Here is a 15,149-nt window from a genome sequence, read left to right as displayed (position 1 = left end):
CCTGCCTAGAATATGGGCAAGTGTACTAGAGAACCACTGTATCAGAGAGCACAGCTGCTCTGTGTCAGATCCTGCAGATATTATGACCTGTATGCTATTCACAGGAAATGCTCCTGCAACAACCCCACCTGTTGATTCCGTTCTTCCCCCAGCCTTCCTGGGCTACCGTAGCATTGTCCCCCCACTTGTGTGATGAAGTAATAAAGAATGCAGGAATAAGACACACTGACATGTTAGTGAGAAATGAGTGGAAGGCAGCCTCCAGCTGCTATGATAGTCCAGACAGGACAGTAAGGAGTGTGGAGGAGAGGAGCCCAGCATCCCTCTGCTAGTCCAGGGGCAATTGAATCTTTTTTTTACACATGAAGGGTGGGGGCTGACGGAGCTCAGCCCCCTGTTTCTATGATGACGATGGTTATCAGCCATACTGTACCATCTACCAGGAAAAATTAGGCCAGGCGCCTTGATCGACCTGACGGATGCTAGTCAGCATGGTTACCAGCCCTTTGCACTGCCCCATGTGCCAAGAGGCTGTTGCTGCGGACGGGTACCAGTCGCTTGGCACCATCAGCCACCCAGGGCGGGGGGTGGGGGGGAGCAAGGATGTTGGTGTTGAGTGCTGCAGCATCGCGTCTATCTGCAGCATTCAGTAAAGATAGGGTGACATGTAAAAGAGTCAAGAGAGGATTGTTTTCCCTTTCACTTCTTGGGGTGGGTGGGGGGGTGCGTAAATTGCTGAGCTATGCCCTGACCCACCGCGGACACTGTGTTTGACCCTAGAAGCATTTGGAGCTCAGCCAAGAATGCAAATGCTTTTCAGAGAGACTGCAGGAACTGTGGGATAGCTTGAGTCCTCCAGTCCATGAGCGTCCATTTGATTCCTTGGCTTTCCGTTACACTTGTCACGCAGCAGTGCGCTGAGTCCCTGCTATGGCGTCTGTCTGGAGATATTTTAAAAATGTTTTTTAATTCATCTTCTGTAACGGAGCGCTGATAGAACAGATTTGCCTGCCCTTACAGCGATCACATCCGCATGGTCCATGCGGGACCTCTTTCTTTATTTTGATTTTTAACTGCATCGCCACACGTGCTGATCGGAGCTCCACGCTGGGCAAACAGGACATATTCAAAAGTTCGCGGGGCTTTTCCTGTCTACCTGGCCACTGCATCCGAGTTCAGATTGCTGTCCAGAGCAGTCAGTGGTGCACTGTGGGATACTGCCCGGAGGCCAATACCATCGATCTGCGGCCACACTAACCCTAATCCGATATGGTAATACCGATATTAGCGCTACTCCTCTCGTTAGGGAGGAGTACAGAAACCGGTTTAAAGAGCCCTTTATACCGATATAAAGGGCCTCTTAGTGTGGACGGGTGTGGCGTTAAATCACTTTAATGCTCCTAAAACCGGTTTAAACGCGTAGTGTAGACCAAGCCCGGGACAACGATTCCAGTTTGTGTCAATATACCATCCACAGAGAAGGTTCACTGCTGTTCCATGGGAGAAGAAGTAGTGCCAAAATAACCAGTGAAAAGTGAAGGGTACAGTGAAAATCCTACTACCTCTGCTTAATTTCTGTCTAGGAATTTATACAACGCTCATCACCTTGGTATTTTAGCACTATATATCTTGTACCTTTGAAGAAAGGGTTGTGATTGTGGATATTGGCTTGGCACATGTTAGGGGGTCAGAGACACCTATGAGTATGACATATGTCTGCTCAGGACCAAAGGGAGCAAGTTAGAGTCATATTAGGAAGTTTAGGACCGCGCCTGAGTCTCTCGAATATATGCCATACTTATCAGGGAATGAGTCCGTAAACAACACATACGTGCTTCCCTGTAATCATGTTGAAACAGGATGTTTTTGATGATGGCAATAATCTTACAAATAAGCAGCCACTTGCTCTTTTGAATCTATGTCAAATAAAGAATTTATTCATACCATGCACTATCTCCTGAATTGAGCATAGTCCACAGAGATTAATTAAAATGACCCAAAATCTGAGGGTTTGGATTCTTAGGCTCTCTCTCAGGCTCTATCACTGATCAGCGTATTAAATCTATATTTTGTATCCACTAAACAAATACCGAGCAGAGTTTTTCAGCACCTAGATGAAAGCAGTGTTTCTCCTCTAGCTGTTTTAATGCTGCCATGATTTTTCTCATAGGAAGTCCTCTGAGAAGGTGAGTATTTGGTTCAAATGCATTTAAATAAAGAAAAACTCTATTACAGTGAACATTCATTTGGCAGATTATTTCCGTGGACACATCACTATAAACCAAGCTTGCACCATCTGCTCTACCCACTAATTACTAATGCAACCCCTCCCCCATAACTCACAGTTGTATGGTACAGTAAAATGTAAGGATTTTCAATGCATGTGCATGTTCTTTTTCAGTGAAGCATGCATCTGCCATATTTTTCTTGTGTATTAGATAAAAATGAAGGGAGGTTATCCATTTGATTTTATTTGCAGCACTAATGCAATTAGTAGTAAGCTACTGGTAAGCTACTACTTGACCTAGTACAACTAAAAAAGTGCAAGACATTTAAAACACAATTCATTCTTGCAGCATAGGTAAGATAGAATTGTGTTCCTAAATTGTACCGCAGCCCTGCAAAGCCCAACAGTCAGTGGTGCAAGTACAGTAGTATGGTCCAGTATGCCGTACCAGTAAGATATTTATAGCCGGTACGGGGGGGAGGAGGGAGCTCTGTCGTCATCCTGCTGTGCCAGAGACTTCTGCTATATAGACCCCAGGCAGGAGGACTCAGGAGACAGCTGCATGGAAGGGCTGGGGGTGGGCTCCTCCTGTGTCTTTCCGGTACGGCGTACTGGGTATAAATATCTTACTGGTACGGCATACTGGAAAGACTCAGGAGGAACCCGCCCCCAGCCCTTCCATGCAGCTGCCTCCTGAGTCCTCCTGCCTGGGGTCTATATAGCAGAAGTCTCCGGCGCAGCAGGAGGATGACAGAGCTCTCCCCTCTCACCTCCCCCCCCCCCCCCGTTACATGGGATGGATGTGGATCATGGGGAGGGGATGGGGAGAGCATGGGGGCCCTGGGCTGGGGGTAGGGAGGAGTCACGTAGGGGTGGGTCACATGGAAAGGTCACATGCCCCCCTTTGTCCCTCCCATGAGTGCAGTGTACCAGCAAGAAATGATTTCTACTTGCACCACTGCCAACGGTACAGCACTATATGGGACCAAAGTTAAAACTAGGTTCACTGCTGCGTAAGCTACAAGAGCACACAACCTTTAACTGTGTCAGGGTCTTACAGTGTTGAAACAGTCCTGTAAAATGCTAGATTTACATAATGTAGCTGAGTCCTTACAAATTATTTTGTTTGCTGCACCCATGCAATGAAATATCTTTAGAATTAATTTCTATTAAAAAACAACTGGGAAATGAGGAATTTTCTCTTTTAAGGGGAAAATATCCCACTCTCACTTATCTGTGTTCAAAGCATCAGGAAAACATAGCTGATACCTGTGTCTTAACTAGAGCAGACTATACAAAGGTAACTATTTTCAGCCAAAATTTCCTAAATAAATGATGTTTTTTCAAAAAGGTTCACAGAAAAGTTCTGTTTCTTTTCAATGAAAAACCCAAACTAAAAATGTTATCAAAAGCCCCACGTTTTGGTGTTCTGTTAAAAAAAAAAAGGGGGGGGGGAGGAAAATTTTGTATAAAATCAAATGTGCCAGAAAAGTTTTCATTTTGAACAAAAGGTCACTGTTCATTTTGAATTAACATTGTTCAAAAAACCAAACCAAGCCACATTTTAAGTCAAAATGAATTTGTTTTGGTTAAAAATGTTAAAGCGAAATGAAAATTGTTTCAAAATGTCCTGTGGGAAAAACTCTGATTTTTTTTCCCATTGGAATTGACATTTTCCCCACACACACACAAAAAAAGTTTTGACTAAATATTTTTGGTGGGAAAATTTTCCTCATGCAAAATTCCAGCCAGCTCTATAATTTAGATGAGTGTTTAGAAGCATCTAGCAAAGGGGAGGGATGAGGAAGGGGGACAAAGTAACCAGATGATTTAAATGGCCGCACAAGATATCAGAACTAGACTCCTGGTCTTCACTCCATAAATTACCCAATTTCCATTTTCTTGTGTGTTACAACTTCCCCACAGTGGTTACCCAGAGAAGAAACACAAATGATATCATAATGCATCATATATAGGGTTTGGAAACACGTAATGTGATGTCGATCTCATCATATCAATCTACAAAATCAAGAAAAAATGTGACTAATAACTTGGGGCTTATCTACACTATGCAGCTTTTAGCACCAAGGCTCTGTCGACACAGTCTTGTCGCTAAAAGTCAGCGTGTGTGAACGTTCTTTATCAGTATTTTGTCAGCACTTTTGCCAACAAAATACTTCCAGCCATATGAGCAGCAGTAGCTTTGTTGGCAGGAGAGCACTCCTGCTGACAAAGCCGCATTCACACTGCCACTTGCATAGGCAAAACTTTTGTCTTTCACAGTGGGGGCTTTTTTAAGTACCCGTCAAAGACAAAAGTTTTGTCAACGTCATAGTGTAGACAAGCTCTGAAAGTAAAAACCGTTCTCAGAGGAGAAGTACATTATAGGCCTTTTTTGTGCACACAAATGACTGAGATCAAGTAAGATGCATATGTGAACAACATCAATTGTGCCTGCATTTATTTGCTCCCATATCAGTGAGTGAAAAAAAGTGAGGCTGGGTGAGGGTCTGCTAAAAATCGGGTCTCTAATACCAAGCTATAGCGCTTAAAAGGAGCAAAAAAGGGTGGTATCAGAGGTAATTGGCCTGATTTTTTCTCTACAATAATTTATTTCCTTTGGAAATTAGCAACAACCTTCCCATCCACAACTACCAAACAGTGGGATTATCAAGATTCTCCAATGAGTACCAGCAGGAGTATTTCTTTCAAGGAAAATCCTGTCTCAATTCTCAATCACATATCCCCACAAACCCCTCTAGATATTTTAAAGGTGCGTGATAGGGGAGGATTTTTGCCTCTACTTTGAAGGACTTTGAAATCCTTCCGACGCTGAATCTGAATTTTGAATTACTTGAGTGATCATTGCAGGACAATGCTAAAAGAAGCAATTATGCAGAGGCAGCCTTACAGCTGGAAGAAAAAGCAGGTTTAAAGCTATGTGTCAGCACTGACCATTGTTCCTATTCGGGTACAATTTTCATGATATTTAGCATGGCATGTAAAATAAGGTTAGTTAGAACATGCAATTCTAATCCTTTCATTCTTCAAACATTCAATAGTCATCCTTAACACATTACCTTTGGGACAACATTTGAGTAGGCCTCTGCAATCTAACGACAAGGGACCAAAGAGAAAGACCATGGCTTAAAAGCCTGGTTAAAGATTAACACAAACAGTAATAAGGAGATTCTTAGGAAAGAATCAGGACAGCTGCAGCTGAATTTCTACTACCTGCTGAGGGTTGCTAAGCAACTCAGGCCTACCACTGCCCCAAGGGCCTTTTACTTTACCATTAGGATTTTTGAGGGGGGGGAGAGAAAGGATTTTTAATCAGACTATTGAGATGTGAATATATATTCTTTTAAATAAAGCAAAAAAAAACGGTGTCAGTCAGTACTTTCAACTGTAAAGCATTCACTGTATGGGAGATTTTTTTTTTAAATGTAACTGACAAAATCTGGCAACAATGCACAGTTTAAAAAGTGACATTTTGACTCTAAGGGAGGAATTATTTGCAATTTGTTTTGAACAGAAGCTTAGTTCATGTCAGATGTGAACCTCCAGACAATCATTAGTTTAAACTGCCTGCTATGTGTTTAAAAAATTCAGTCAATTTAGAACTGATCTGAATTGCAAATGTGATGGTAATAAGCCATTAGGGAACAACATATCGCTTTTTTGCACTCGCAGCCCTCTGCTTTAAGGGGCCTTAACTGCACTGAAATATGAAAAAACCATGTTAATCATGCGCATTGTCAACAAACATAGAAATGCTAGAGATTCAGATGTGAGAGAGTAATATTCAGAGGATAAGAACTAGAAGTTGTGACATGAGTGGAGAACCGTATGTGCTCCTTACTTTGATATACGGTAGTAAGTCTTCCTAAAAATTAATATTCAGCCTTTTTGGTAGCATAACAACAACCTAGAATCAAGGAATGACTTAGAGCCATTTTGGGACCTCTGTGAAGTCATTTTGAAGTGTCTTGTCCAGATGGGTCAATTTTGTTGAGGGTCATCATCATTCAACTTCTCCTAGTTTGCATGTTTCATGTCCAAAGAATTCTTCCACTTTCCTGAGCCTTCCCATTATTGGGCATCCAACATAGTATTTTAAAAAACTCTGTCTTTTATATTAAAATAATAAAAATAAACACGTAACCAACCAAAATGTATGTAAACACACTCACAAATTTGAAATGGTATATAAATAAAATTAATTATTTGCAAAACCTGGAAAAACACAAAAACAAACAAAAACCCTGAACCCATAGAGGTCAATGCATCAATTAAAGTAACTAAATAAATATATAAGTGAGAACATAACCTGTGAGTATCAAGAACTAATAAATATTAAACTTCAAAAATATGCAATAGTTTCATGTATGACCAGACATCCTTGTATTTTTTCCAAGTGTTTCTATTAGACTGAGTCATTTTTTCCATTAATGCAGTAGTAAAGAACTCACTATACAAATCTGTGTATGACGGAGGAATTGCAGATTTCCATTTTCTCAAAATAACTGTCTTGGCCACTAAAAGTTACTGCAATCAATTTTTTAATGTTAATTGGTGATGCCAGCTCATCCAGCACCACTAAAATATACAAGATTTGAGAAGGAAAGATAGTGACACTTAACGTTTTTGAGTGAGCACTGAATATGGTGTTCCAGAACACATGCATTTTGGACAGGTATAGATGATGTGTGAAAGGTTGGCATGTGATTGTTTGTATCTCCAGCATTCACTGTGTGCTGTCAATCTAGCCTTAAACAAACATTCTGGAGTCCAGTAGTACCTGTTTAATGTTGTGTTCTGGAAGAACCACAAGGATAAAAAACTTGAAATATCTTTCCCGTTAAGCCAGGTATCCTCCCAGGTTTCTGTTGAAATAGTAAGGCCAAGTTCTTTTCCCCATTTTTCTTTGAGCCTGAGTGAGTAATGCAAAGTATTAAGCCACCCATAGTTAATTCCTACAAAGTGAGTTTTGTTTCCATATTTCTCAACATGTTCTTCTAGAGATGAGAGAGTTGAAATGGAGCAATTGTCCCCTATCCAGGCCTGAACCACTGAACATAGCCCCTGAAAGAAGCATAGCCCCTGTGTTACAGCCCTGAGGTTAATATTTGTTACACATGTAATCAAAGGAGGCCAGCCTATCATCTTGTATTATATCTTTAATTTTTGAATCCAAATTATCTTAATCGTGGAGTTGGCCTTGATCCTGGGGAGCAGGTTATCCCATAGCAATATAGGGAGAGAATTAGTAAGATCTGATGCTGTAATTATCCCAACACATTGCTCCATGTAGATGCAAAGATTGGATTTTTCCTCAAGGATGTGGGTAGCCTCTTAAGCAATATAAAAGAAGAAAGAAAACCAAGTGGCATGGCTAAGCTTTTTCAAACTCAAACCAGGCTGGTGTGTATACTGAGCCACTGGAGGGGAACCACCTTACCATAGGACACATTTAGAACCCTAGATAAGAAGACGCAGTATTTTTATACTGCCTCAAAGACCTGAAAATAGCAGACAAAACTCAAATTACTTCCAGGTTTCTCAAGTCCACAACTTCTGGTGAGTATGTGATATTACATGCTAGCTGATAAAGTCAGACACCTGCCAAATTCAATCAGACTCCTATAGGTGATAGTGAATTTCAGCAGAGACTTGGGGCAGCTCTGTTGTCACTTATACTGTATGTGTAGCCATCAAGAGGAAAAAATATCCCTGCATTCTAACATTCACAGCTGTATTCGCAAATAAGATTCCTAGAGTTTTGGCTCTTAGGTCCTTGTGCTTGTCTTCTAGGAGCTTTGATCTTTCTACAATTTGCCAGAGATTATAGGAAATAATAATTTAGGAATAGTAAAGACAAATTACCACATATTTTACATTTAAAAATATTTTCTTTCAATATTCAAAAGATTTCCTGAGGTGACTGTAACAATACAAATAAGCTTCTTACTTGGACAAATCATTCTAAGCTTTATGTTATTTTATTCAAAGATACCGTAACACTGCCTGCAGTGACTCAAGAGCCTGAGTATCAACCTTGAAGCAGATGGTTAGGAAGCAGGGCACAAACCCCAAATTGTCTGTGAGTTATATACTTTGATGTCACCAACCAATTATCTAGTGTAAACTCCTCAGGCACTATAACATCCCTAACATGGAGTCACAGACAGTTCTCTTGGATACTCCAATCTATCTTGCCACCAGGTGAGCAAACCTTTGTAATAGAAGGCTCCCTTACACCAAGAATCAACCAATATTCAAGTCACTCTCAGTCCCAAAGGACCAGTCACTTACGCAAGGTCAATCATACATTAGATCTCAAACCAAAGACTATGCTTGTAGCCAATCCTATATAGGGTGACCAGACAGCAAGTGTGAAAAGTCAGGACAGGGGATGGGGGGTAATAGGCACCTATATAAGGCAAAGCCCCAAATATCGGGACTGTTCTTATAAAATCAGGACATCTGGTCACCCTAATCCTATAGTAAACTGTAGGAAAATTTATTAAATAGGAAAAGGAAATGAAGGCTATTTACAAGGTTCATGCAGGTAATCACGTACACCCAAATGGGTTACAATCTTAATTTCCAAAAGGTAATAGAAGTTTCCATAATCAGCAAGCTCTATATGTGCTTTACGGCTAACCCAGGCTAAGCAGCTGGGGTTCTCTTGCTTATGCCTAGAAAATCTTTGCACCCCAGAGTCTAAGTAGCATAGCAATACCATGTTCCTTTGGGGTTTTTTATCACCTTCCTGCTATGTGCTCTGAGCTGCAAATTCAGCTGATAAGAGGAGTCCACTTGTATGATTCATCTTCACAGAAGCACAGAACAAAAAAAGTCTTTTGTCCTCCTGTCGACAGTATCTAGTGAAATTCCAATTGTAATTTGCCACAATAGTCTGTCTGGTATCAATGGACCTTTCCTTCTGGGAAGGGCATAAGACCTTGTGTTGAATATCAGCCTTCACACTAATTAGTCTCTCTCTTCTGTGCTTTACACAGCCACAGAGGTTCACAATACAACTGTTCAAATATTACCTTACAATATAGGATACAGAAGGTTTAAGTGAGATTAATTCATGCAGCAGCTCTCAAGCATTCAATAAAGTCTAAACACTAAACCACAGTCTTATAATTCTAATACCTATTTTTACAATAGTAGCACACAGGTAAGACAGACTGACTCCAGCTATGTATTCATCAATGCTCAGTTGAGAAATGGGGACTTTGGCATGAAATGGCGCCTGATCTTCCAGTGTCATACCACCAACACAAATATAATAACGGAAGAGGTGTCACTGATGCTCCTGAATATGCATTAGGCTTCCTCTAGTCCAGTTGTGGGCAACCTGCGGCCCACATGCTGCACACAGCCCATCAGGGTAATCTGCTGGCAAGCCGTGAGACAGTTGGTTTACACTGAACATCTGCAGGCACAGCCGCCCGCAGCTCCCAGTGGCCACGGTTCGCTGTTTCCAGCCAATGGGAGCTGCGGGAAGCAGCCTGGGCCGCAGGGACGTGCTGGCTACCACTTCCGACAGCTCCCATTGGTTGGGAACAGCGAACCACAGCCACTGGGAGCTGCGGGCGACCATGCCTACGAACAGTCAATGTAAACAAACTGTCTTGCGGCCCACCAGTGGATTACCCTGATGGGCTGTGTGCAGCCCGTGGGTTACCCACCACTGCTCTGGTCTCAATAAGGTATCTGCCACTATATTTTCTTTTCCCTTGAGTTAAATCTAGAGAATTTATGAATTTTGCAGCCCCCCAATAGATCCAATAGTCCTCTATCCAAAGTGTGGGGTAAAGATTAAGTTCGGTGATGGCATATACCCTTCTAAAATCTACACCAGTGGTTCTCAAAGCCGGTCTGCTGCTTGTTCAGGGAAAGCCCCTGGTGAGCCAAGCTGGTTTGTTTCCCTGCCGTGTCCGCAGGTTCGGCTGGTGCTCCCACTGGCCACGGTTCGCCGTTCCAGGCCAGTGGGGGCTGTGCGAAGGGCGGCCAGCACATCCCTCGGCCCGCACCGCTTCCCGCCACTCCCATTGGCCTGGAGTGGTGAAGTGGGAGCCGTGACCAGCCGAACCTGCGGACGTGGCAGGTAAACAAACCGGCCCGGCCCACCAGGGACTTTCCCTGAACAAGAGGCGGACCAGCTTTGAGAACCACTGATCTACACAAAACCTCATGGATTTATCATTTTTATATTATACTAGGAACCATCCAGAGGTTTTTTGATTTAGTAATCACTCCCATGGCTAGCACTCTCTCCACCTCCTCTTGAATTCATCTTCGCTTTTCTCCTTCAGCACAGTATGCTCTGCTAGGGGCAGGGCCTGGCCCTACAGTTTCAATGGAATGCAATATTTTGTTAGTTAAACCTGGCACCAAGTCACCTATATTAAAATATCTTTCTCCAGCATGCCTTTCATAGCATGTTTTCTGAGACACCTGACTCATTTCAAGGTCCTGATGCACTAAGCCCATCATAGTCTTTAAATTCTCTTTAAAATGAACAACATACTCCCCTACAGGCTGTCCTGACTTTTCTGTTCTACCCTCCCATGAGCCTCGAATTAAGTCTAGGAGTCTCCTCACCTTTCTCCTGTAAAGGAGAGCAAAGGAGGCAAACCCATAGACTCTTGGGGTTCACTACTGTATGCGAATAACAAATAAGCAACACATCCCTGTCACTCTCTCACCAGGTAACATACATCCTCCACGTAGACTTCATCATCCCATTGAATCTTTCTACCTGAATGTTAGTTTCTGGATGATACGGGGTGGCCTATACATGCACCACTCTAAACAACTCCCATAACTTTTTGAAAACTACAAACATGAAATTTTCGCCATGGTCTGACATGATTTCCCTGGGGAAACCTACTCTGCTAAAAATAGTAATTAGGGCAGTGGCCATGGTTTCAGCTTCTATATTAGACAAATCTGTGATTTCAGGGTATCTGGTGGCAAAATCTACAACTAGTATTTATTTACTTTCCATTTCTGGAAGGTCTAGGTAGGGATCCCATAACATCTACAGACACTCTGGCAAACACCTCCTTAATGATGGGCAATGACTGCAAAGGCGCCTTGCAGAGTCCCTTTAACCTCTTATGCTTTTGACATAAAACACAACTCTTACAGTAATTTTTTACTGTCTCAAACACATGAGGCCAATAAAAATTCTGTTCGAGCCTATCACAGGTTCTCTCCACTCCTAAATGTTCTGCAAAGGGACAATCATGAACTACCTGCAGCAACTCTGTCCCATACTCATCAGGCACAAGCACCTGCTGGCAAACCTCATCAGAGCATCTATTTTTCCCTATGACAGCCTTCTTGTACAAGAAGCCTCCTTCTAAAGAAAATCTACCCTGGCTTTCCCCAGCCAGGATATTATTCTGAGCCACATTCCTCTCCTTGTCCAGGAAAGGATCAGTCTGTTGAGCCTCAGACTTTGGATATGTTTACACTGCAATTAAAAACCCACAACTGGTCCGTGCCAGCTGACTCAGGCTGGCAGGTCTTGGGCTAAGGGGCTGTTTAACTGCAGTGTGGACATTCAGGCTTGGGCTTCGGCCCAAGCTCTGGGACCCTCCCACCTTGCAGCCTCCTAGAGCCTGGGCTGCAGCCCAAGCTTGAATCTCTACACCCCCAATTAAATGGCCCTGTGAGCTCAAATCAGCTGACACAGGCCAGCTGCTGGTTTTAATTGCAGTTGTAGGCATACCCTTTAAGGCCAGAAGAGACCATTATGATCATCTAGTGTGAGCTGCACATCACAGCCACAGAACCTCACCCACCCATTCCTGTAACAGACTCATAACCTCTGGCTGAGTTACTGAAGTCCTCAAATCTTGATGTACATAAAAACATAAGAATGGTCATATTGGGTCAGACCAAAGGTCCATCCAGCCCAGTATCTGTCTACCGACAGTGGCCAATGCCAGGTGCCCCAGAGGGCAATGATCAAGTGATGTCTCTCCTGCCATTCATCTCCACCCTCTGACAAACAGAGGCTAAGGACACCATTCCTTACCTATCCTGGCTAATAGCCATTAATGAATTTAACCTCCATGAATTTATCTAGTTCTCTTTTAAACCCTGTTATAGTCCTAGCCTTCACAACCTCCTCAGGCAAGGCGTTCCACAGGTTAACTGTGCGCTGTGTGAAGAAGAACTTCCTTTTATTTGTTTTAAACCAGCTGCCCGTTAATTTCATTTGGTGGCCCCTAGTTCTTATATTATGGGAACAAGTAAATAACTTTTCCTTATTCATTTTCGCCACACCACTCATGATTGTATATTCCTCTATCATATCCCTCCTTAGTCTCCACTTTTCCAAGCTGAAGAGTCCTAGCCTCTTTAATCTCTCCTCATATGGGACCCATTCCAAAAACCTAATCATTTTAGTTGCCCTTCTCTGAACCTTTTCTGATGCCACTATATCTTTTTTGAGATGAGAAAACCACATCTGTATGCAGTATTCAAGATGAGGGCATTCCATGGATTTATATAAGGGCAATAAGATATTCTCAGTCTTATTCTCGATCCCTTTTTAATAATTCCTAACATTGTTTGCTTTTTTGACTGCTACTGCACACTGCGTGGACCTAAAGACTTCAGGTTACAAAGACTCCACCATTTACTCTAGTTCAAACCAGCCAGAGACCCATGCCTCATGCTGCAATAAAAAAAAAAAAAAAAAAAAAAACCCATGCCCAGGGCCTCTGACAATCTGACCGAGGGGGTGGAGTGAGGGGGCAGATCCCTCCCTGACCCCAAATATAGTGATCAGTTAAACCCTGAACATTTGGACGAGACCCACCAACCAGACACCTGTGAAAGACTTCTCTTTAATAAATCAGAGCCCTCCACATCTAGTGTCCCATCTCCGGCAGTTGGAGATGGTCCATATGCCATCATACAATCCCCTCCATAAACATATCAAGTCCAGTCTTGAAATAAGTTAGGGTTTTGCCCCCACTACTCCCCTGTTCCAGAAATGTCAGTGTCACAAATATACACATAGAGGTCAAAATACAGATTGCATCCATAATTCTATAGCAAAAAAAAATCAGAAATTTCAGATTCTTTATTTCCTGGACTGCAATACCTCTCTCTAACATTTACATCAAGTGAATCAATCTCTTTCCAGTTATCCCTGTGAAACATTTTTGGGGACAATACTCTACCCTAGTATACAAATATCCATGGGGCGCCCATTCACTTTAATAAGAGATACTTTCACATGCATCCAAGAACAGAATTTAGATCACTGTAAATATCTGATAGCCAGCAATTATTGACACATTAAAGATTCAGAACAATCCTCTCAATTTCTACTAATCAGGAAGTATCATTTCTTCCAAGAGTGATATTACTGCATAGGACAATTAGCATAGTACAGTGCATTCCCCGAGGTATTTCCTTGAAGCAACAAGTATTTCCTGTGATAGCATTAAAAATGGTGCCATAAATTAACTCAGATGGAAGTGCAATAGTCAAATATTTTTTAGCAGTACAGAGCTGCAATATTAAGAAGCATCTAACTATTCCAAATCACTTACCCACAATCTTAGCTACATGGCATTTCCCCAGTGACTGTAGGTTCCAATGGAAAAGTAAAAAAAATGGGTTTTTGTGTCCCTAGATAGGCTAGGAAATGCTGCACACAGAGTAGGTTCACTAATGGCACTTAGAACTCTGCAATAATTAGGCATAAAAAGGGAGAAGAAAGAATAAGACGACAGCCTAAGCTTTATATTTCTTTGTTTTTATCGGTTGCATTAGTCAATCAATCTTAGTTTAATATTTTTGGCTCACTAGGCCAGGTTTTCACAACTTGCTGCCTACGTCACTCCTGCAAAATAGGAATGTGCCCATGAGACATGCTCAAAACATGATTTTTCACAAACACAACTAACCAGCTGCATATGCAAATGCATGTCCTGCTAGCTTGAATGCACACATGGAATGTGGAAGATACTGAATTTTGAAGATTTGGTTAGATTTGGTTGTTAGGAATGTGACTCTCATGCAGATTGTTCTCATCCTCATTTGGCACAAGAATGCAGGCCAAAGATCTGTCATTGTATTTACTATACAAACCAGCTCAAACAGTGAAAGGCAAAGATATGAGGAACTTGGGAGAGGTTTCCTAGGGAGGTACAAGGGTTAACCATATACATTTTGCATCAGATATCTGGCTATTTAAATATTATTTTTCCCATGACATATTCTTGAGAGCATGTCATATAAATTACCATATATGGGTTATGAGTAGAGTCATGTGAATGGAACCCAAAAGCCAAACAACAGTCTCTCATCTGCAACTGAACCTAATCCAGATACAGAGTAATATTTTGATTCAGTTAAAGAAGAATGCTATAGGAATTAAAAGCCTTACCCTGCATCCCTTATCCATGTGAATATTCACATTGACTTTAATGAGACTACTCAGATGACTAAGGAGTGAATGATCAATTTTGTTGAATTAGATTTTTAATCCCCAAGGAGTGACAACATAGATTGTAACAAAGTGTAATAAAGAATGTAGATATAATATTATGAGCCAGATCTTGGCCAAGTTTGCATGTCAACACAAATAAGTATGTGGGTATAAGATGCCCCCTTATTGTCTTGCACCAGCTACCTGGATTGTACTTAATTGGCTGCTACACCCTCACCACACTACTCAGGAGGTGGTGATTTGGTTTGTGGGCGGAGCTATGTCTAGAGTAGCTACGCTGGTGTAGTATACTTCCTCTGCACAGCAGTGGCAAACTGAGAGAGTGTAACTCAGAGTTACAATCTGCCTTCCAGTCTACTCCAGGGTAAGGAAACAATAAATTGTCTCCCTTGCTCAGGGCTCATGGCAAAACCATAACTGAGC

The 15,149-nt window shown here is 42.0% G+C and overlaps 1 long non-coding RNA gene across 2 annotated transcripts in view; it reads right to left on the bottom strand.

Moving 5' to 3' along the window:
- The window catches only part of LOC120399444, a 47,007-nt gene that overhangs the window by 23,528 nt on the left and 8,330 nt on the right, over positions 1-15,149 (bottom strand). The window contains exon 1 of one of the 2 annotated variants that reach the window (XR_005595168.1): positions 5,308-5,414. The exons of the other annotated variant lie outside the window; for it this stretch is intronic. This is a non-coding gene — a long non-coding RNA (uncharacterized LOC120399444). Of the gene's footprint in view, positions 1-5,307; positions 5,415-15,149 lie in introns of those variants that run through there. 2 annotated transcript variants of the gene reach the window in all.

The sequence above is a fragment of the Mauremys reevesii genome, linkage group 2, assembly GCF_016161935.1.
Source record: "Mauremys reevesii isolate NIE-2019 linkage group 2, ASM1616193v1, whole genome shotgun sequence".
In the NCBI taxonomy this organism is placed as follows: Eukaryota; Metazoa; Chordata; order Testudines; family Geoemydidae; genus Mauremys; species Mauremys reevesii.
Note: the sequence above shows the minus strand (reverse complement) of the source record. Positions and strands in the feature narration are given on the sequence as shown.